Raw genomic sequence first — 23288 nt, 5'->3', positions numbered from 1 at the left:
TCCACTTTATTTAGGTGCTATCTGCAATAATCGTCGTTAAAGTTATAACATTGTCCCGTACAAATATTACATCTGCACCCTAAGATATGTTGTTATATATTGTTATGTATATGAAATGCCAATAAAAGCTTAAACTTGGAAGAAAAAGCTAATGTACTACGATATTTGCCGTAACTCCCCTACTTTGGAAGGTACCACTAAGGGGGTGTGTTTTTAATCTTTCAGTTTCCCAGTCCCTTGGGGAGTTCGGCCAGGCATGAGGGAGGGAGATCTGACGTCTACTTCCTATAGCCTCTGCTTCCAACCCTACTCCGTAGAGCAGGAAGATCTCTAGAGCTGTGCCGCCAGGAAGACGATGTTAGGATCTGAGCAGGAAGAGTGTGGTGCTGGGCTGCTGTGATTTCGGTGAGGATTGGAGCCATTTTTCCTGCGATAAAACCAATGGGGGTCATATCGATGTCGTGTCATGGGAAATTATCCAGATGTGCGTATGTTGATGCTCCAGGAGCTGAGTTCAAAACAACATGGGGGTTCACCATTTTGAAGTTTGCTAGTTTTGGCTTTTCCCACCCTGCTATTACCGTTTTATCAGATTCAGATAGATTTTATACAAAACCATTTAACAGGTTGTAATAATTGTTTACCTAGATGTTTTGAACATATGATGTTCAATTTAGTATAAACTAAATTAAATTTTTCCTGATCCCCCTGTCTTTGGCTGCCCGGTCAAAGAGCCTGGGGGTTCCTCATATCTGTTTGTTTTCGAATTATCTTCTGCTATTGTTCTAACTAGGCTCCTAGTTATTTCCATGTATGTATCACGAAGTGACTGTCAATCATTTCATATTGTGAGGTTACATCTTGGCCTACATCTTTGCCATATTTGACAACGTTAACCATTTTGGAACATGATTCCATGTTTTAGAATTTTATGATTTTATGCTTAATTTCTGCCTATTGTATTGTATCCAGTCGAAACTATCAATTTTATATCTCACATTACAGTGGACAATGTTTTCACATCCTGGTGCAGATAGCATTTTTGTCCCGTGACACAGCTATGACAGTTATGTCAACATAACTCCCATTTGGCCCTCCTCGTTTTTTCCTGGTTTTCCCAGCTTACTTCCTTGTTTTATGTCATTGTCTGACTTCTGAAAGTAGCGCTACAGCTGATGTCTGATTGACTCAACAGACTTCCTCTAACAGGTCACAATATTTTTGGCAAGTGGGTATGTAAAAAACGAGACATAATCTAATGTCTCTTGTAATTGTATCATGTAGAATGCATAGAAAGGTTACGCTGATATGTTGCTATTTCAGAGAACATGATAAGATAACTAGATGGCATATTTCTGTTCATCACATTGTGGCCCCGTTCATACGACACTTTTAAAAACCTTTTTAAAAACTTTTAGGGGTTTAAATCAGATTTTCAAAAATCACCTTAATATATTTATTATAAGGAGGTTTGGCAAGGATTTTTGAGGGGTTCTCCCGCCGAAAAACCTGGCCATGGTATGAAGGGGGTCTATGAAGATCTTATTTGCCGAATGGACATGTTTGCAGCTGTGTCCAATTAAACAGTGGTCAAATTTTGAAACAGATACTAACTAGTCCAACATGGTCTAATGAGATTGCAAGCCTTCATACTCTTCACACTGAACTGCAGACTGCAGTGTAATTTCCTTGAAGAATGTACTAGAACATCTTCAACCTCAAGATTTTGTATTCATTTTTTCCCATTGAAATAATGAATAGCCTATGTGATCAATATCCTTGTTAGATTTCCTTCGCAGAAAATTAACCAGGTTGGCAGCCACGTTGTATATAATCAATGCAACCCTATCAGAAATCACCAATGAACTCAGTTCCATTTATCCCTGTCAACTGTTCTGAATGTAATATATCTGTAATATTAGAATAACTTGATTGCAAAAGTAGATTATATTTGATGCTATTGACGTATTGTGGAAGATGAATTTGGTCCAGTGTCACCATGACAATGGAATGGCATAGAAGTTGAAGATACATATTTTATGGATAGGTACCTACTATCTCTACCTGTCTCTGCAATACCCTTGATATCCATTATGTTGTCAGATGTGCATGCTGAGCATACTCAGTGATGCAAGTCTTCCCAGCCCCTGACCTTGTAAAGTGCATATTGTTTCTTAATGACCCTTTTAGATGTGAACTTTAGTGTTTAATGTTTGTAATGTGCCTGCAGTTGACGTGTGAACTATGGCTTGTGCGACACAGTAAGACATCACTGTGCACTAAGTAGTTTCTAAATGTCTGTCGCATATGGCTGTTTTCAAAATTTCAGTGAACACTGATGGGATGCAGCTAGACATGTTACCTGAAGAGTGTGATTAAGTATTGATAACACCATGTTGAAGATTCTTCTGTTTGCAAAACTAGTGAGTCCTTCTTGCATTGATAAGGACATTGACTTTAGTCGCCCTTTTTGTTTGCATCTCAGTATGTTGGTATATAGATACATTATACTGTATGCTTGTCATGACTCAGTCTGCTTAGTTGAACACACATATGCTGTGGGTCCCCTTGAGCAAAATTGAAGTAAATGGGTCTTTTTATGTCTGCTCGGCCATGAAAACCCATCAATTGGTGGTCCTCTGCCGAGAGGACAAAACCTATATGAAATATTATGTCATTTGGGAATCAACATGACGAAGTGACCTTTTAATGACATATTTGGATGCTGCCTCTGTGTTACAGGGTTTTTATTAGATTTTACTGATGGCTGTGAGCAGGAAAAACATAAAGATTCATAAAGGATGTTTTATATGGCTAGTTTTTATAGCATATGAGAAAGTAGAGATGGTCATGACAGGTGTGTGCCTGAGAGAATTTCTCCTGAAGTTTTAAATACTGCCATGGATGACTATAAAACATCTAGTCAAGTCTCAAGAGGGGAAAGTATGGGGTTGTGCCCTAACTTGTAACTGTGCGACTCATGTATATGTTAATCATCTTTTAACTATATTTGCTTATAAATATACTGCTCACCGTCTTGTCTATAGACCACATTTAGTCTGAATTTATACCCGAGGGTGCCCTAACAATTAACATGGCGCTCCATCACTAGTTTGCAGAGGCTTTGATGAGTAAATTTTGGAAACATTCATGTAGATAGTTGGATAAGAAATGCATTCATACTCCCCGTTGCAAGAGGCAAACGGTGTGCGAGACGTTTTTGTGAATTTACCACTGTGAATGTTTTACGCTAGACAGTGTGTCCTAACTTCGCACACTTTTGTAGTTTTGCTGTCTTCAGAACTTTAAACAGAACTAAGAACTTTCATTTGATGGCAAAATTGCGATTTTGTACACCTCTCATCTCACAAGAGGAGGGTAGTATCTAATGTAATCAGCCCATGTTTCCACTGGAAACCCGGTTTACGCAATCAACATTGCCCCATGGGAATCATGGGGAATTTCAGATGACAGTGGTGTTTTTTCGGGTCCGTTTTCTACTAAGCAAATACTGATCGAGAGACCCAAATCTTTACTGTTTTGTAAATATTTATGTTGTAGCAGTTGTATGACTGCTTGGTAAAGGACGTCTATTTCTGGGCATGAGCTGCTGCTACGAGCGCCATCATTATTATTGGTGAAAGTCTGTTTTTTGACAAAACAATAAATAGATATTTAGAACTATACATGCAAACAACAGTTGAATGCATTGACTATGTTTATTTACCTTTTTAATTATCAAAGTCAGTGGCAACAAACACGCCATACTCATACATAATAAGATCAGTAAAAAATCTGTTTGAACTTAGGGCACGTGCAAACTCAGGGCACCCCCCGTTATATCTAATATGAATTTTAAAATATTTTCGTAATATTTTTCAAGAAACTTAGAAGAATTGAATAATTTAATTTAAGCTTGGTGATTTATGTACTAGATAGGAATTATTAGTCTATATGTACAGAATGCTTCATGAGTACATGGAAACGTCATGATTTGACATGCTAATTTGTGATGATGTTGAACATTTGCATGTGCGTTAGCCTCCTGTGCACCAATAGGGAATTCCTACGGCTTAAAACAATTTGAGCGGCTGTGTTCTGTAGAATAAAGAGGGTATCATCACCAGATAGGGAAAGAATTACTGTCAAGAGGGAAGGCTTGTGAGAGTGCGGTAATGTATCGGACTGCCAGGAGAGGGCCCAGGGGCCCCATGGGAAAGCGTAGGTAATTTACAATGACTCACATGACTACGCAGCAGGTACAGATCATCTCCCATTTGTAGGCAGGCAATCAATACACGGTTTGGACTTACCCAAATTACTGCTGGGTGGGATGGAGCAGAGGTAAGATACACATTGTTTCCATAGGAATTGAGGTAAAAAATTCAGGCTGTATCACATCCCATTGCTAGTCTGGGAAGGCTAGTTTAAATATGTATGTGATTGCTTGGAAAGGGAATTCAGATGGAGAAGGTTGGGGGAGGTGGTTGACTGCATAGCCCTTCATGCCGTGCATATGACCTTCCAATGTCATTGGCTTCCAGAGGTAGTATTCATGGAAATCTGTACAGAAACTAAACTCAGGTTTACTACAAATGCAGATGATATAGAATATGTTTCAACCCTTGTAAAATTCAGCACACGATGCAGCAGATTTTATTGCTGGTGATGTCTATAGTGACTAATGGATATTTGGCTCCTATTCAGAGAGTTATATCTGAACAGTAAATGTTATTCCTCTGTGTGCCTTATTTCTTGCCCTTTATAGAATTAGCTTTGTCGTACATGTCTGCAAAATGCATTTATTTTTCATCTTTCATTTGATTTACATGGTGTGATAGATTTCCGACCAAACATGCAGGCCTGTTCGTGAGACTGATGAGATATATTGGCTCTTCTACAGTACGTGTACGCCATAGGCTAGCGCCTTTACAAACCTGCTCTAATAAAAAAAAATAAGGAAGGGCTTCAGATGCTGCAGGAGGTACATGTTTAGTAAAACCTGTGCATCCAGAACATCACAATTTATCAGGCTTTTCTCCTAGCTCTTTTTCCACCATGTCACATTGATTATAAGCCTCAGGATTCCCAAGGTGTCCTTTCAACTAGTGCCTGAAACCATGGGACAGTGACAGTGATGGGCTGTTCTGTCCTTCTGTAACCTTTTGCATGCATGCATCAGCTTGCAAACAGGTCTGCCCGCAGCTTTGTGCAGCTCAGAAACAGCACCATCTAGTATCTACCTTAAGTAACGGTTGTGCCGCTGACGCATCGATGTACCAATACAAATTTGGTGCATGGATGAACCCATGACACGCAGGAGGTTGTGAACAATCTACATTAGACAGGGAAATTCACCTAGCAGTTCAGTGGAAAGGTTTGAACCTATTCTGTATTCATTGGCTGTGAGATGTGTTGAGTATGTGCCTTCTTCACCACCCAAATTTCGTTAAGTATGCGGTGCAAACCCATAAATCAGGCGCTTCAATCAGCATGCATGACTAGAGAAGTGCCAGATGGCCACGCCCCCTCGTGGTTGGAAGTACGGGGCTGAGGGTGCTGATTCAGAGACTCCTTTGTGGGCTGTTTGTGGGTTTGTCGATGGAATCAATGATATAATTGCATCGGTGAAGTGGTCACGTAAAGGGTCCTGCATCACAAATCTGGAAAATTTCAGAGGTAAGGGGGTTAAAAACCGTTTGTAATACATGTACATGTAAACAGGGACAGCAGTCTGCATTGTGATATATGAGCTCACCTCTCTGAAGAATTAATAGGGATTCGATGCATTTGCATATTTTCCTTTGCAGATAATGAACATCAACATCTCATTTTCAGGAGGATTTTTCAGCTAGCCTAACCCTTGTAACAACAACTGCAATCCTATATGATGATGATGCACTGAAATATTATGTGTATAATATTAGGTTGCATATTAATGAGCCATAGTGATTTGATAAGCTTTCATCTTGCACAGATTAATCACCTGAGGCATTTCAGGGAAAGACAAATGTCACATCACTGTCAAAATATCAGTCATATTACATATTTGATAGCTTGAGGACAGTACTAGTAAGTTCATGTTTGCTTTTTTCTATTTTATTGAACATGTATATTATGGCATGTGCATGGTTATGAGGTTTTAATAATGGTATCATTTGACTAAATTACTTGAAATGTGTGGTAATGCATTAGGTATACAGGTGCCACTTGTACATGTTCTGGTATTTAAAACAAGAAAGAATTGGCCAAAAAGACTGTAAGTAATGCTTGGGTACAGGACCCTCTTACTCTAACAGCAAGTGTGAAATGGCGACAAAGTTGATAACACAAATAGCATGCTGCCATTTAGAGCTGAAATTCTTAAGTGTGGGTAGAGGTAGAGAAACCCATAAGGAATTTATATCCTACAGCTTTGGAAATGGCCCTTGTACTGTAATTGCTTTAGGAACCTTGGGAACCTGCTTTGTCGATATCTGAAATGAATAAGAGACAATTTGTGAAGTGCATATTACATGGGATATCGTATTTCTAATTGGATTTGGGAAACTCTTACTGGCAGGTACAAACCTCGAAACTTGTCATTTTGAAACACAATGTTGACATAGAATCTGTGAAGAAGTGAAGCTAAAGATTAAGTTTTGATAAGGCCTTGTTGCCTTTGGTATGGCAGATGACTGGTTTTGTTCCCATTTACAGCTAAGAACATACCCACATCATGTATTTTAGTATGTGCAGTAATGCATTTTGCCAGTAGTGTCAACTTTTGAACTATCATTAGATTATACACTACCTTATATGAGGTTAGTTTTGAGGGTGGAGGCCATTCTAGCATCTCAGGTACAGAGAATGTGATATTGTCTTGGTAATGCAATCAGCTGTCTTCTGACCTTGAACCTGCTGACAGGGAAATGTCACATGGTCTGTCGTAAGTTAATCAATCAGGGTAACGGATGGTGAGGAGAATTAGTTGACCCTTTTGTCCTTCCCCAGATTTGAAAGATTGCTGGGGAAGCAGTGGAATTATGTGGTGAACCATGGCTCTTGCAACATCATGACAAGTGACATGTATATACAGTACATTGTATATTCCTTACCTTGTGATGAAAAGTGATCACTACATTTGTCTGCCTGTAAACAGGTGACTTCATGGTGTAGCTATTTCTTTTGTGTATATGATTCTTGGCAGTGTTTATGTGTAAACTTCTGCCATAGGATATTCTAATACGAGCCAACAGAGTTATTACACTTGCATCATTGGTATTCCAACTGGTGAACATCACAGCTTATGGAATTCTCTTGATGAAGTCATATGTATGATTCATACCAGTGAGCTAACATGTTACTTCGTTAGTACAATAATCAAGTGGCACAGGAATAGGATTGAAAAGGCTTGATGAACCTTTATAGCTAATATACATACACATGTATATATGCACATATTGATTACTGTACCAGTTACATGTTACTGAAATTTGTTCAGTATATGTGTATGACAATGCGACATACTAGTAGCCACTTTATTCATCTTTTGTTTTATTAGAGTGTATTACATGTAATTAGCCTAATATAAGATTCTTGTCCTAATATTTTTCAGATCTTGCCCCACTGTCAGTCTGAGCTGGATTTGAAGACAGATGTTCCCTGATTTGTCCCTCCTGCTGTGAATCACATACATCAGAAAACATGAGTGCATCAGACATGGCATCCAAACTGTCAGGCATGTCCTTTGCCTTTGGCCTGCGGACACAATTTGCAGAGCTGGTCAAGCGGACCAAGGACCAGATGGACGAATCAGAGGAGTCAGAACAGGCACCCGGTGAAGAGAAAACAGAGATGGCCACAACAGAGGAGAAACAAGCACCAACTGCCTCTCCTGCAAGTCCAGACCAGCAGGCTGCTGAGAAATCTGAACCACCATCTGATGAAAAGCCTCAGGTTAAGTCTCCTGAGGAGAAGCCCAGAAGTGTGCGTGATATGATCGCTCGTTTCCAAGGAGGAGGAGACAGCGGTGGCAGTTCTCCACGCAAAAGTCGTCCCAAGGAGCCTAGCAAACATAGCCCTGAGCCACCAGGGAAGGACAAGCAGAGAGTGGCGGTGAAGAAAGAAGCAGAAAAGCCAAAGGAGGAAAAGAAGGCCACCAAGACAGGAGTTACTGCTGTTGCTTCAAAACCTGCCACAGAACAGACTTCTGCAGAGAGTTCAAAACCAACAGAACATATAGAACAAGCCCCCGAGAAGCCTGCAATGAATTTGGTAAGTAGAGCAATTAGAGGTATTGAGCAGAAAGCAGAGACAGTTCTTAACAAACAAAAGGACACTCCTGTAGTAGTGCCAGTTACCAAAGAAAAAGAGGTGGCACCTGTAGAGAGCAAACCAAAAGAAGCTCCTCCAGTTGAGCCAAGCAGCATTAAGACTGAAAAGCAGGCAGAGCCAATGAAAGAAACATCTACAGTTGAAGTAAGCAGTAAAGAGCCAGATGTTGTTAAATCCGTAGAAAAGACGTCTGGACATAGAAAGCAGCGCAGTATGGAGAAACAAACTCTACAAGAAAGAAAGCAGGAAGTAAAGAAGGGAGTAAAGAAGGAGCCCCCTAAATCTCTGGTTTCACAAGAAAGTCCACCCGTAAAGCAGGTGCAGCCTGATCAGCCTCCTCCCTCAGAAGATCAAGGCAAAGGTGCAGTGCCACAGAAAGCTCCTCCAGAAACAGACAAGGATGGAAAGGCTGACTTATCTCATCTTGCCGTGAGAAAGGCTAAGAAAGTCATTCCTCGTGATCGCAGCAGTAGTTACGACGCGGAGTCAGATCACAGCGGAGATGAGACATCAAGTGGAGAGGGCCCGCCAGCAGGGCCGGCAGCGTCATCCTGTCATCCCCCGAGCCATCACCTGACGAGGAGGAGATGGGCTGTAAGACATTCATGGAGATGTTTGTCAGTAATGTCTTCAATGGCAGGTAAGGCTGATGGCTGCTGCGGTAGCTTCCTATCCATTAGTAACTGTCAGGAGAGAAGCAGATTAGGGTGTAAGTAGACACAACTCTCCCACTGTGACATGGTAATGTGTTGTTCAGGCAGCATTCCTCAGGCATGTGCTTCTGTAGGGGGTTATCTCTGTACAGCTAATTAGAACTTACTTTGCAGTAACTACAGTGGAGAGAACAGAACTGGGAGTCATTTAGCAAGCTAATGTGGCAAGCATTAGGGACTATTTGAAAGTCTTGATGGGCTGTGTTCAAGTAAGGAGTATTAATGTTGAAAGGTTAGCTAGGTACCATTATGATGCCCGCAAGCATGTGGAAAACAGCTGGCATAATTGTATAAAATGCAAGCTATTTTGCAGGTGGAAAATAGGGTTTAACTGTTTTCTTTAAGTGAATGTTATCTAAATCAAAGCATGGTGCTGCTGGAACGAAATGAAATTAAAACTTGAATATAGATCATGCCTTTAGTGTTATATCAAATACAAAATCCATTTTAAAGGTATGCTATTTAAAGTATCTTACTTAGTGCTAAATGAACACTGACACTACTGTCACTGTCCTTAGTATTGAATCAACACTGCCACTACTGTCCCTGTCCTTAGTGCTGAATTCTTCCTGCCACGACTGTTCCTGTCCTTGCTTCTGAATTTCTCATTGCCACTATCGTCCCTGTCCTTGGTGCTGAATCAACACTGACACTACTGTTCCTGTCCTTAGTGTTGAATCAACACTGACACTACTGTCCCTGTCCTAAGTGCTAAATTCCTCACTGCCTCTACTGTCCCTGTCCTTAGTGTTGAATCAACACTGCCACTACTGTCCCTGTCCTTAGTGCTGAATTAACACTAACACTACTGTCCCTGTCCTTAGTGCAGAATTAACACTAAGACTACTGCCCCTGTCCTTAGTGCTGAATTAACACTAACACTACTGTCCCTGTCCTTAGTGCTGAATCAACACTAACACTACTGTCCCTGTCCTTAGTGCTGAATTAACACTGACAATACTGCATATGAGTGTGATTCAGAACCAATGGCAGGGGCAGTAGTGTCAACCTTTAGACTCTGGAGTCTCGATGTTGACCATCTAGGCCAAATGTGGACATACAATCTGAAAGGGTTAAACCAGGATTCTAGCCCTTCCTATCTTATCTCCCTTTGCGGTAGACTTCATCCCTATGGTATAGCATGGGTCATTTGTTAAAGTATCAAGCTTTTGGTTTTGAATGCAGATGTGAGAAACTGGGTTCTGGATCCCATAAACTCCATTGTAAATGCATGCCTCATGCTGCCCCAGAAACCTCTTCCGGAGAGCTTGGATTAAAGAATCTTATCTGGTCCCAATCTAAATGGAGTCTTGGTATGGAGAGTGGGCTATTATAGCATTAAGGATTAGATAGGGTCAACCTGGTCCAATAAACAGGCGTGCATTTTGGATAGCTACTCCATCATGTGCATTGATCAGCCAGGCTTGCTGCATATCACCACAAACAGACGTTTGCAGCAGGCTTCTATCAGTAGTACAGCATAATGTTTTGGATCAAAGTCAAAAATGATGAAGAAAAAGCAGTATGGATTTTCTTGGCGCATGACTAAGTAGAACAGTTCATGAATTTCCAATCAAGATTCAGAACTTTAGAAACATTGCCCAACCATGCAAGGTACCTGCATATTGTGGTCTTGAGTATAGCTAATACCAGTGGCCCAAAGTCTTTTTTATATTTTACATTTTAAGTGAGGCACATGGTATGTTACATAAGCCTGTTGCCTTCTTTAGTGGCAATATAACGTGAAGAGCACATGCTGGAAAGACATACAACATGTATGAAGATTAAAAGTACCCCTGTTGAAGTATCTTCTAAATTTTTAATGCGGTTATTTGTGTTAGGTGGCCCACTTATAGCATCCCTTACATGGAAATCATGCAGTGCTGCAGTACCCATCCATGTGTCAAGCCATTTGGCTTTCTCGCCAGTTGTGCAGATGATGGGGCTGAGGTTTTCTGTGCAGGAAATATGGCACTGCATGATGATGCTAGCTACGTGTGTGGCATGCAGAAATAGCAAACTTTGTTGGAAAGTTCCATTTTTCTTATTCTTTATGTGAAAACATCACTCTACTTAAGCCCTGCAACTGGAACATACTTGTAGATAGATAATGGCTGAACGTGCCATCTCATGAACAATAAATGACAAAATATGTCATACTTAGACAGTAGGTGATCTGTGGAAGCAAGTAGCCTTGTAGCTGTAAGATAACTCATGTGGTAATGAATTTATTAGGAAAATGTAATATGCAAATATTGTGAGATCATTGTACTGTCGTGAATTAGGAAAAGTGCTCTGGCAAGTATGTTACTGTAGTAGTAATTGGCTGAATGATCTGACCACAGGTATTTTACATTACTTAATTTGTCTTTTCATGTTTCTTGCAGCCCTGTTGGTCCAGATGAACAGTCGCACTTTGGAGAAATGTGTCGGGTGAGTTGGCATGATGGAAAACAGCAGCTTGTTTGTTCTTTTATCAACAAAAATGCTGTAAAGTGTACTCCATTCTCGATGTTGCCTTTGATTAATGTTCTGTCAGTTCTGTTACCCATGTCTATTGTATTGGGGTCCAGAGTTTCTTTGGAAGCAGAAAGATGAAGTAGAAAGTAGAAAGATGGGAAGTAACATTGATGAAGTGAGCAGACTTGTATCAATGCCAGCGAGCTTTACCATCTCTAAGAAGAGTTTGTATTTCATTGACGTACTTGCGGTTGCCATGCCAGGCAGCTTGACCATTACTAAGTAGAGTTTGTACTTCATTGACGTACTTGCGGGTGCCCGGCCAAGTGTGAAATGAACCTCTGTGGAAGGAAGTCAGAAAGTAATGAGTCTGACTTAGGCCAGGATATATGGAAGGCACACACTTATTACTTGTTGTCACAAAACGATGTGCAGTAGCACTACGGAAATTAAACCAGCCAACCTGTAGGCATTTTGCCAGGAATGACATGGGATGGTGATTTTTCCATGTCAAATCTCAAAATGTTGAAAAATGGTAATTTCCACTTACCAAAGGAAGATCAGTAAAGAACACAACATTCCTACCTGCACTTTTGTGGGTGGAACTGAAATTTTAAATTCTCAAGGCTGCAACTTAGCAGACAAAAAAAAGTGCCATCAGACTTCTGGTGTTATGAGTTTCTGCTTGGTCAAATTTCAGTTATTGATGCTGGAACTGCAATTTTATTTGCCTCAAAAGGTCATGATCTCCCTCTCTGTGCTTCTTTGTTCTCATATTGGATATTTTAACTGAAAAGCTGATGTGTATCCTAAAATTTACACTTCCATATGGGTGGGCATGGATTCATCTCATGTTTCACTGAAAGATGTCTGCTAGTCCAAAATAATTGCTCATTTTGTGGTGCCAAATAAAGCACTTTGTAGTGTAATCTTGGGCCCCATGAAAGCTTTTTCATCTTGGATGCCTACAAACCATTACTTAGGGTGTATCAAATTGCATGGCAGCCTCAGCTCTCTTGCTCTTAATATTAGATAATTCTACATCCTGCATTCTGCATATCTATGATATACTTCAGTTACTAAACGTTTTTTAAGTCATAGTTAACTTCATGATGTACTTTTATCTATGGAATGGATCTTTATCTTATGACTAGCAGACTTTCAGTCAAATAAAAGCTGAAATTAGAATCAGAGGAAATTAGAACAGAATTGGGAGTCATTGTAAAACCGTGGTGGCCCTTAAATTAAAGTAGTATTGAGAGAATTGAGTGGAAATACAAATCTAAGTATAGTATATACAGTATACGAAAAAAGTGTGAAACTCAATAGGACTATGCAATGGTGTGTGCACCATTTTTGATGACTTATCACAGTGACATTGCCTGTACTGATGTTGTCTTGTACCTTGCAGAAACCAGCGGGAAGGAAATGGTTTGCCAGACAAGTCAACAGTGAGGTAAGACACCCTGCTGGCAGGGAGATGTAGCAAATTTCAACAAACATGAAAGTTACACTGCTGGATGACAATTACTTGCAGGCAAATTAGCATCACTTTAGCATTCCTGTCAGACTGAGAGATTGTGAAGATTATGGAGGGAACCAAAACACTGAGCACAAGAAATCTCACAACTTAAGTGCATTTCATCGCCGGCAATATTGACATCATAAGAAAATATATTGGTCACCCCCACAAGACACTTGAAGGCATCTGTCGTTAAAAAAAACCCACTGGCATCGCCATCGGACAAAACATATCGATTTTAACGAAATAAAAAGACAGATTCACTATGTAATGACATATTACTACCAAGGTTTAGCAGAATGTGTCCAGATGGGGCTTGTAACAGATGGCCTCATCTAGATGGAGCAACCCTTGATGGTGAGGCAATCAGATTATATATTACCCTGTGTGGTGAAGGTCATTTCACACCTCCTGGCCATGGCATCAAGGAGGTTGATTTGATCATGCCACCATCAGTACAAGCTAAGGGCCTGACAAACAAATCTTATTAGCCAGTGAGGGAATTATGGAACACTAGAGTTATGGTCTCATTCGTACTTGCACTGAATATGCTTTTAGAACATGGGAATGACACAGAAAGAAGAGTGTCCTCTTTTTTAAACAAAATTTGAACTACAGTAATACATATTTCACAAGTGTCATACATAATCTTGTTTTATTTTTCAGACCAGTAAACTATGCTCTGATCCTCTTATTATTGACTCCTGTGTTGGATGGAACACCACAATGGAAGTTGATTAAGATTCTCTTTAGCTACTAGACTGGGTCTTTGTAACAGTTTTATGCTTTATTACAGAGGTGTAACACAAAGTGCGTCAGTGAAACAACATTCTATCGCCTGGTGCAGTGTTTCGCTATAGCTCTTTTTGAGTAAGTATGATTGTATGACTTAAACATCATGCTTCCTGATTGTGACTTGTATATTCCTTACAACAGGTTGCAGAAGCTTGTCCAAAATTGATGTATAGTTGCATATGTTACTGCTTGTGATAGAGTACTGACTGTATGGAGTCTTCTGAATTAGGTCTTGGAAGTACATGTAACTGTATTAATGCTAGTCACATGCAAGTCATTGGAAATTAGAGCCATGGCCCTAGAAAATTGGCCAAGTGGCCCAAAACATATGGACATAGTCACCCCCAAGGCATTAATCATTGTCAAGTACAATTTGGCCACCGGGATTAGCCTTGCTGCTGTGGGCAATGTAATTTGGCTGCCCATGCAAAATATGTAACCGATGTCAATCATTTGGATAAAGGTTATATATTAGAGGAAGGAGGCTAAGTTTTATTGTATTCCTGTAACTTGCAAAGTTATTATCGTATCTTGGACTTGGCCTCTTTATATAAATGTATTGTTGGCATTTTATATTTCTGTTCTGTTCTGATGATTGTCTTTTTTTGGGCCCTGTGACTTACAGATGTGGAGAGGCAGATGATTTCATCCCTGCCAAAATTCTCATGAACATGTGCTTCACTTTCTACTATGAAGGTGAGAGACAGTTATCTCTGCACAAGCTTCCATCAGTGTGCTAGAACTAATCTGTGCTTTTGATATTAATTGTGGCTTGCTTTCTGTGTGCTTCCTGCACTAACATGAGATTTTTGTATCTCTTGCTTGCGCCTTCATTCTGGTCAGTGGGTAAGTAGCAAAATGGAGCTACACTGTGATGTGAAACAAATGCTTATGGCCTGCAAATACAATAAAAGGTTAATGTATTAAAAGGGCACTTATGCTACTTACATACCACATTCAGATTTTATGCGATATCATATCAAAGTTGTTACAGTGTTCCTGTTGAATGATTGAGTGAAATGTTCCATATATATGAAGATATTTTGGATGCTGACTGCTCTCAATTTTGCCTGAAGCCTTAACGATAAAGCACACTGAAAATCAGGTCGATAACCCTTGTAGGCAAATGTGTTATCTTTTTTTATATTTGAGTGAAATACATTCAAAGATATTTTGGACGAAGTGCTCTTAATGTTGCCCGAAGCCTGAAAAGTACATGGAAAATCATGTAGGTAACTGTTGCCTTCCAGGACAAATTGTCTTAACATGTTCTTGTTGCATGCTTGAGTGAAAGACATGAAGATATTTATTGATGACTGTTCCAAATGTTACTTGAAGCTTTATGTGTTTAGCAGACTGAAAGTCATGTGAGTTGTTTGCCTTCTAGATCAACCTGAGCCCGGGAAGGAACAGAAGGTGTTCCTGTACATGTACCTGAAGGATCAGCCTGTCTGGTAATCATGCTTATACATTTTGTACACTAATCATTAAATCTATGTCCTTGCATTCATGGTGGGATTTATAGGTCTAGTTCAACTGTCTCTTGCTTGATTGTCAATGTGTGATGATCACCACCCACCCATTTGTCATTGTCATACACATACTTATCAATAGAAGCTGACCAGCGATGGTTGGTAACTGAGTACTAGTATTCAACTGCAGAAAATATAAACTAAAAGAGAGTTTGCAACAAAAGCAGATACATGTAGTTCATAGAGTAGATGATCTAGTAGCGTACTTATATTTATTATCAAAGTCACTGCATCACACTCTGCTTAGAAGAAAATGATTATTTTGCAGAATAGTACTGGTCAGTACAAGTGTTGTCAGATTGTTGTCCAAGTCACAAGTGTTGAAAAAAGATAACACATTAGTTTACTGTACACTTGAATGAGAAAAACGAGGCACTAACATATAGAATATAGCTAAATCATCAATCCGTGACAGGTTGCTGACATCTTCAGCACCAGTACAGTTGTGTAGCCTAACCAGAGATGTTGCCCCTTTCACCACATTTGTGCACTGTTCTGGTGAAGGGCACCCCTACAGGCAATCCCTATCTGCATGCCCTGCCTGTCTGGTAATTGATTTTCGCTAATTGAAACGTCTCGTCTCCCATTGGGGCAGGGCAATGCAGATGTCAGCGCCAGCAGAGGACTTTAGAGGATTGTCACATGATGCTGTCATGTTATTTGATTCTCTGAGAGGCTGCCATGCTAATCACATCTGCACAGACATTCTGAATAACCCATGCAGAAGGGCATGCCCGCTGCATCTTATGAATCCTAAATCGTTGAAAAGGATTGTACCCGGTCTATTCTGCTCACGATAGATATAAGTCAGTTGTGCCATGCAAAGCCACACTGGGGAAGGCACACTTAATCTACTTTTGGCTGATTTTGACAACATTATACTGCAGTCAGCAGTTCTGAACTGATTTGATCATAATGGAATACAATGTAAAATGGAATATACTTCAGAAATCCCAACAGGAAACTAAATGTACTGCATTTGAAGGTTTTAAATTATTTCACGAGATCTCCATACCTAATATTTGAGGGTAGAAAGTGGAGCAAAGTCAGTAACTTGCTTCAAAAGCTGATGCCTTATTGCCTGAATGAAAGATGACACATGCCATGCGTGCCTTCTCAATATCTTACAAGAGTTGGTGAAGTGCCAAAATAGGACTGTTATGGCCATCTTCTGCAGGCAGGGAACATGACAGCTAGCCTATACTCAGTCTATTTCGTATCACTAGTCTATCTGCGCCATTTTTCTGGACATAGCATGAGGTCCAAATGGACTGTCACATGACTGGACAGGCTCTTAGGGTCCTACAAAATGTATGTGCACCACACTTTTCAGTAAACCTGCAGTTATCAACTCAGCATGCCTGTATACCACCGCCTGTGCCATACAGAAACCATTTGCCATGAATGATTTCATCAAGTGCAAATGAATGCCAGGTGTTCCTATGGAGTCATTTGCACCTTGAGTTGTTTTGTATGCAACATTTATCTCTGAAGGTTGCCTTTCATTTGCCTCTCCAGTCATACATGACTGCAAGTATAGCGGGCCACAATGACAGTGTGTCAGGGGAACAACTAGATTGGATTACATATTTTTGCTGCACCACATCCTTCCCTGTGAACCATTACCTGTCAAATTTCCCAGAGAAGAACACTTTATCTGTAGGATGGGGAGCAATCCTTCTCCATGTTGGAAATTTGATGCCCTCAAGTTGTCGACTAATTAATGGAGGAATCCATCATTTGCTGATATGATTTTCTTCCTGTGTTGTCAGCCTCATCATAATTTATAAACTGGGGTAGCAGTGCCCTTAGTGTAAGATGAAATATGCATATAAATTATAATACAACATTAGGTTATAACTGCATCATGAGAAGTTGCTCTTGGTTTCTTTCAGTGACAATGCTATTGTATTTAAAGTGAATACAAACTTTTCAAATATGTATCTGGTTGGGAAAGGCCATCATACTTTCAGCAAAGAACCATTTTTGAAATGATGTCTTCTAGAGAAAGGTTATCACAGTAACAGAATAAGAACACTTCAAGATGATATCAAGTTTGAAAAGGTCTTCTCATTAAGTGAATAAAAGCACTTCGTAAAAGTTATCTGTTACAGAAAGGCCATCGCATTTCAATTTTGATGAAAGGTTGACTTGTTGACTGAGTGCCAAAGTGAAATTGAATGCCACAGTGGATGTGTGGTGCCCAATGTACTGTAGGATAACTGCCAGGAGAAGATAACCCTGTCTGCTCTGATAAAAACTAATGCAGCTCTTTACGTCCCACAGGAAGAGCATACGTTTCTGGAATGCAGCCTTCTTTGAATCAGTCCAACATGAGCGTACACAGAGAGGGGCTCCATCTACCAGGTAGGCAGCCAGGACTTTAAAGATTGTTATTAAAGAGTGTCATTTTGCCTAATTGCATATGATATAATATGTTAAAGTGATATCTCCATACCAACCATCTGCTGACTGGTTCTACATGTGTATTCAAAGGATCAACACATTTGATTTACTTTTTCTGCGGTTAATATGTCATCAAATGTTAATGTCAACGTTTGTTTGTCTTCGATGACAGGGAGGGTTGGCGCTCCTTGTCATCTGAGGAGAGGCAGGATTCCCACAAGGCAAATGAAAACATCACCTTTGGACAGCTGGGGTAAGCATTTCTTTTCAAAGTAAGGAAATGTGGATACAGACCTGAGGGGCTTTTTCCTGCACTTCATTTTTTCAACAGTTTCACAAAGTTGTGCAATATGTAATTGATATTGTCTGCAGGGAGTAAAAGTTAGTTTCATTCTGCTGTTAGGAGAGGTCTGTCCCTGAATATGTTCATCCTGTCATGAATTGCAATTTTCTGTGAATTGCAGTACCTTCACCAGTAACATGGTGGCGTTTGGGCTCAGTAAGGACCTGATCCTGGAGTTTCTGAGGAAGCAGAGCATCATTGGTAACCTGAGTTCTGGTGAGTTGATGTACTCTGTGTGCAGATATTTGGTTCAGATATTTGGTTCAACACTTCTGGAGAGTTGAAAACAGCTGATCATACCAGAGAATGTTAAGTTTAGGATAATTTTGGTTCTTATCTTACAAGTTACATCTCCTTGATAGGTAAATGTTCAAACTGTGTAGCAATGCCTCCTACTGGATCCAAATAGCATTGCACCAGAACAGTCTCTTAGTTCATATCTGAAGGCCGTGGATTGATTAATTCCACAGCACAGCCGCTGCCTTACTGCAAATGTAACCTGCAGCTGTGGATTTTGATACTTTAAGCCCACAAATATGAAGTCCCATCACAACTGCAGAATTTGCCACAAGAAATGATGAAATTCACAGGCATGGAAGGCATCAATTTTTTGTTTTTTCAGGAAATACAAAAACGTATCTTCGTTATATTTATGAAAGTATTCACAAGTATGTAACATTTCTACTCCCACTTCCAGACCAGTATGACATGCTGAAAGACCATGTTGAGAAGGAGGAAATTATCCGCAACTCACAGCCAGAGAACCCCCACAGCCCTGTTCCAACCCCCTCCCCTGTGGCCGAGATACCCCCCGAGGAGAAGGAGAGCCCCCAGAGGGAGAGGAACAACTCTGGCTCCAAGATGCTGACCGCTGGGTTGAGCAGCCTGCGCAAGATCAGCACCAGCCTCAAGACATGGAAGGCAAGCAATGGGAACAAGGAGAAAGAGTGATCTAACTAACATTACTGCACTCATCCAAGACCCAAACAATATGACATATACATGTATGCAGTGGCACTTCTTTTAAGTTTGTACCAGAGATTTGACAATTTCTATGAATCATACTGTGGCAATCAGATGTTTATTATTCTTATGCAAAGTTTATCAAATTAAATACACTTAGCCTCAGCAATAGCCTGAGCTTTAACTGTCAATAACTACTGCAATAACCTGCTTTTCATAGTTTAAACTGCTGTTGATAGATAAGGCCAAACAGATTGCTAAGTCTTGTTATGATTTAGAAATAGGCTTATGACAGAAAAATTGACAGCTTTGTTCTTGAGGAATGCTACTATTTGCTTCCATTCATGCTTTGTGGAAAATGCTTTTAAAATAGAATCTTTGGAGATTTTACTGGTTTTAGCAATTTACCGACATTTTGACAGGATTTGTTAGTTCTAGATAGATATGTAGCAGACAAAATGCCCTCACAAGTATCCCTGGTATCATTAATAGGTAGGTAAATGACCGTAGGACACCTGTGTGTGTACAACATTCATGTAAGAGTTAGGGCGTGGGGGGGAAGTATAGAGGGAGATGACACCCTTCCCATTTTATAGGTACCAGAGGTCAAAATAACGATGAAAGCAATTCCAAGACGGTGATTGATTCCACTTCCAGGTTGTTTGAGCAGCCTGCTTCTACCCAGAGGCCACAATTTGGTGCTTCCACATTCCTGTGTGTTGTTTGTTGTCTGTCGTCACTTCCAGCTTTAATATATCTTTGCAAATTATGCAAGTGCAAATGACTTGTTTCCAAGTGCAATAATAAGGTAGAAAAGTGTGTAGTCTTGGTGTGTGTCAAAACAAATGGTAACCTTTGCATTAACTGCGTAATTAGCATGCCCAGAGAACTTCTAGTTCTAGATTGGTGTCTTTGTGCATTCCATACATGTGCATGATGTGGGAGAGTGAGTATAACCAGGGGTGTTGTGGAAATATGTAGAGGTACAAACGTAGATGCTCTATGAGCAGATTAATATGATAGTAATATAATGATGTGGCTAGGACTGCCACATCTTAAGCAGTCTACTAAAGGATGATTAGATATAAATGTACACAAGACAATGTTGGTTAATCTTACCCTGGACTGACTGAAATATAAGCATTTGCATGTCAGACCATTAGGTCAAGATCTAGACTGGCCAAATATTGAAGATTGGAAAGATTGATTAAAAAGTGAACATTTGTAGTTAAGGTTATGTTGAAGTTCAGATAATGTTTTATTGGATGGTACATGTAACTACCAGGCAGCTGATGTAGTGTACGTGGAAGGCTAAGATGTCTGCAAACTTTGAAATTGTACCCAAGTTGGCTTCTGAACTGGTGGTGGTTTCTGTGGATAAAGGTGTAGCATGCTCCAGTATGTAGTGGTCCAAACTGTACATGGTTGTGTAGTGATGTACACTGTTGTTAGGAGTGTGGCACTGTCACTTTTAAGGCAATGACAAAAAGGATTGTCTGGCACCTCATCAATCTATCTGACTTGGAAGATACAAATGTATCTTGTATCACAGGAAATAACAAGATGAGGTACAAATGTACCACCACTGTTTAGGCTTCTAAAGACTAGCTGTCAATCCAAGCAAGTGTTACGATTGAAAGCAAAAAGTAAATCTTATGATTGAATGAAAGCAAAAAGTAAAAAAAAAGTTGTATGCAGTGAGAAGTGTTTGGATGATCAGTAGTTTTTTATGTGATGTTTGGTGATAAAAGCAGCCAAAATTGGTCTTGTCTCGTGAATAGAAATCGTCAGAGTATTCTCTTTGTCAGTGCTGCCATAACTGTATCTTCATATGTGAGAAGAAGAAAAAAAATCAATGTCTGATGGTGTAGAACAAACCAGTTCTGTTCACTACTGTGGTATGATGTAAACACTCACAGGTGTATGTAAAGTTGAGATATCGGTATTGTTAGAAATGAACCTGAAGTAGAGTCCATGGCTATACTACAAACCTAGCACTTGCTGCAACGTATTAGATATACATTTGGTGACAATTGTGATAATAGTTACTAGAAATATATTGATATCAATATAGAGATATGTTTAAGTCCTCCAAATTGTAATTTCTATGTCTTGCTCGTGTATAAAAGTACAGTAAATTAAAGCAGTACTAGTGTATAGGGAATGTGTAGTGGCAATAGTAGACATGAACTAGAGAATGTATATGTAGCAAAAAAGGTAGAACATATCAGAGGTATATATGGATATCATTGAATGTGCAATCATGATGCAGTTCACCCAATGTGTTATGACATGTTTGTGGAAATTGTTACTGGTACTGGCTAATGATAATGCCCTCACTGAAGATGGTCTAAGATACTAGTAGCCACACAAACTGTTAGTATGAGGCAGCCACTACACAATAATACCAGTATACATAATGTCACTCCAACTCGGTTGTACTGTGCATTTTGTTTATATTTATTCATCAAAGGAATAACCATATATATTACATAAATATATTCAGCCATGTACCATTTTCATGACTGTTCTGTAGTCGTAACATTTCAACATTGTTGAGGATTGTAGCTCATGCTGTGTGATGTCCAGCCTTGAACTGTCCTCATATTGAATGTATGAAAAGCCCTTTTAAGGACTGTCTTAAATATGGAGAAGTATCTAAGGTGTCAGCGTCTTCAAGAGTCTCGTAAAGGTAAAATCTATTGAATATGTACAGGTCCTACTTATTCATCCATCCTAGCATCTACACTTATAAAGGTCATATGTCTACTATACATGGTTGATTCTAATTCATAATCTGTATCAGATCTTAGTTTTAGATCATAGCTTTATTGAAACCTTCCTTGAAAACTATCTTTTTAATATGTATAGTAAACACTATTGTTCTTGCCAGTTTCTCTGAGTTTTGTATTGAAAATGGTGTCAACATTCATAATGTGATGAATTAGTTGGGCACTTTGAAACTTTGCTCTTTGTTTACATTCCCTGATTATGAACATGGTTAAAAAAGAAGGATTGGATTCTTCAGGATTATAATTGCTTTGACATTCACTGGGCTTACATAAACTTGCTTGAAAAAAGAAATTGGCAATTTGAAGACAATGGGTTGAGGAGTACTAGTGTAGAATTCTAAGAAGTCTATTGTAGAAAAATGTGTAGTTCTTAATATATTCCACTTTTAGTAGTACCCAATGCTGCCTCTAAGACAGCTTGCATTCTTTAATTATAATGATAATCAGTGAAATCGAGGAGCAAAATGTGCTAAGGTTTGTATTTCTTTTTTTTTTGACAATCGAATGATTTTAAAGGATTTTTCCATCTTTTAATTATAGTTATTTATACACATGTAATGCTAAGATACATGTATGATGGGATCTGCATATTTGTTGAATTCTTCCACTGCAGTTGTCAAGACTTGTCCAATGTTAGTAAGCTTCGTTTGTAAAGAGCACGAGAGTATATGTAGATGTACACTTGTACATATTTACAAGCAAGAATAAACATCATGAGCAGAAAGTTTTAGTCTGTCGTTTTTTTACTGAGATAGGTATATCGAAGTGCCAAATCATTTGTGCTTGTATGCTTATTTTGCAGTAGACACTAGCACCACACATGTCGACTGATACCACACGCAGCGCGCCACTGTGTCACCACACACTGTACGGCCCTGTCCTTGGTGCTGAACGCCATCCACACATGTCGAAAATCTCCAATACAGCAATACAATCAAAGGGATTTTGAACAGATTATTTCGGCGTTTTAACAATGACCCATTTACCGACTACACAGCACACTCATTCATTACAAAGGAAGAACCTAACTGAAAACAAAGAACTATTAATTATAGTAATTATCGTCCATTATTGTACGTGGATTACTTGTGACATTCCAACGTCACCCCCTTCTAAACCTAACAGTTATAGTTGGGATAGATTTCGTTGAATGCTCGAGAAAGCTCAATGCGTATTTAGCAGATATTTAACTGGGGCTTACGGGGTCGATGACAGCTTGTCCGGATAGATCTTGACTTATCTTATCTCAGACTTTGTCCGTTAATTTGGCACGAAGGCCTGTGGTGCCCGTGCGGGAGGATCAGTTACATCCTTCTAGCCCACACAGTACGTTTGTTTACCTTTCGATAAGGGCCACTCCTTCACCTGTAGTACTAGTGTCTGAGACTCTTCAGAAGGTACAGGACAAAGCTCTGTGTCGTAAGATATCTTCGTTTAAATCTGCAA

The 23288-nt window shown here is 39.6% G+C and overlaps 1 pseudogene; it reads left to right on the top strand.

Annotated features, from left to right (window-relative positions):
• Nucleotides 1-217: 217 nt before the first annotated feature.
• Nucleotides 218-20737, top strand: LOC109473836 (annotated as a pseudogene).
• Nucleotides 20738-23288: the final 2551 nt, after the last annotated feature.

Source organism: Branchiostoma belcheri, unplaced genomic scaffold, assembly GCF_001625305.1.
Source record: "Branchiostoma belcheri isolate BF01 breed outbred unplaced genomic scaffold, Haploidv18h27 scaffold3, whole genome shotgun sequence".
NCBI lineage: Eukaryota > Metazoa > Chordata > Leptocardii > Amphioxiformes > Branchiostomatidae > Branchiostoma > Branchiostoma belcheri.
The sequence above is the reverse complement of the archived record's forward strand: the minus strand, read 5'-3'. Positions and strand labels throughout refer to the sequence as shown.